This window comes from Solanum tuberosum, unplaced genomic scaffold, assembly GCF_000226075.1.
Source record: "Solanum tuberosum cultivar DM 1-3 516 R44 unplaced genomic scaffold, SolTub_3.0 scf00315, whole genome shotgun sequence".
NCBI classification, from domain to species: Eukaryota; Viridiplantae; Streptophyta; class Magnoliopsida; order Solanales; family Solanaceae; genus Solanum; species Solanum tuberosum.
Genome location: NW_006239239.1, coordinates 117,129 through 118,451, shown reverse-complemented (window position 1 = coordinate 118,451; position 1,323 = coordinate 117,129).

Here is a 1,323-nt window from a genome sequence, read left to right as displayed (position 1 = left end):
CGTTGGAATATTTGCATGAGTTTATATAGTTGTGTGTGTTTAAAAGCAACGGTTGATATCTTTTCAATACATATTTGAAGCTGATTGGTCCACGTCATCACTTATGACATGCTCGATTATTTAATTATAGTGTTAAAGTCCTAAAATAAAAGTGACATCTTTTCCATTGATTCTCACCTTCATAATGATTGGTCCACGTCATCAAATATGACGCCTCAACGAACCCCCACCCTTATATATATATTGTTGTATGATATTTGAAGAGTCCATAATTGTGTCTGCAAAGAGAAGTAAGAGGAGAATTGTTAGCTAGTATTTGAAGAAAATTGATAAGTTGAAAATAGATCAGCGAGCAATGGCTGGTGGTGTGTGGAACCGAAGCGCATCCTTGATCGTCTTGTTCGGTAAGCTTTTTACTCTTTGTTTGCATGCACATCTTCAATTTCAATCTTTTACAATGAAAATTAGGTTAGAAGATTCACATCTGTTAACTATGTGATATGTATAGATTGTGGGAATTCTCGTGTTCGGCATGAGGTTGATTAGTCAATTTCGATATATGCATGCACATTGTTCAATTGAAAATCGCAAGTTGCAGAAGTAGCTGACAGTTTGGTTAGAATATTAATGCCTTTTAGTTTTAGATGTGTAGAGTAGAGTATAGTTAGTTTTGGTATGATATTTCCTGATCTGGTACCTGTCTAATTGTTCGGAGGGTAGTGGTTTGAATCGCTTAGACAGAAAAACGTTGATGATGATATAGTAGTGATTGATTGCTTAATTTGAAACGGCATCCTTATATACATTTGTTGCAACAGAGCGTGAAGTTTGACAAGTCTGTCTCCTTTGCCTTCTTTTCTGATATATCGTAAAATCTCATTTAGATGAAATAATCCTATCCTCTCTGGTAAACACTAAGGGTGTGTTTGGTATGGAAAATGAGTAGATTTTTGACTTTTTTTTTTTTATGTTTGGTTGGTGAGTAGAAAATATTTTTGGGAAAAGTTTTTTAGTGTTTGATTTATGAATGAAAAATGTTTTTAAGAAATATCTTTTATTTTTATTAAAGTAGAAAATAATTTTTGAAATTGAAATTTCTTAAAACAAACTTAATTTTTTTTTATTTGGGGGGTGGTAGGGGGGCTGACGAGGGGTCTCGAGGGTAGTAGTGAAAAAATAAAAATTTGAAATTGGAAATATTTTTTAAAAAAACAAACTTAAATCTTTTTGTTTTGGGGGGGTTGAGGGTAGGGGTGAAAAAATGAAATTTTGAAGTTAAAATTATTTTTTAAAAACAAACTTAAATTATTTTTTTGGGTAGGA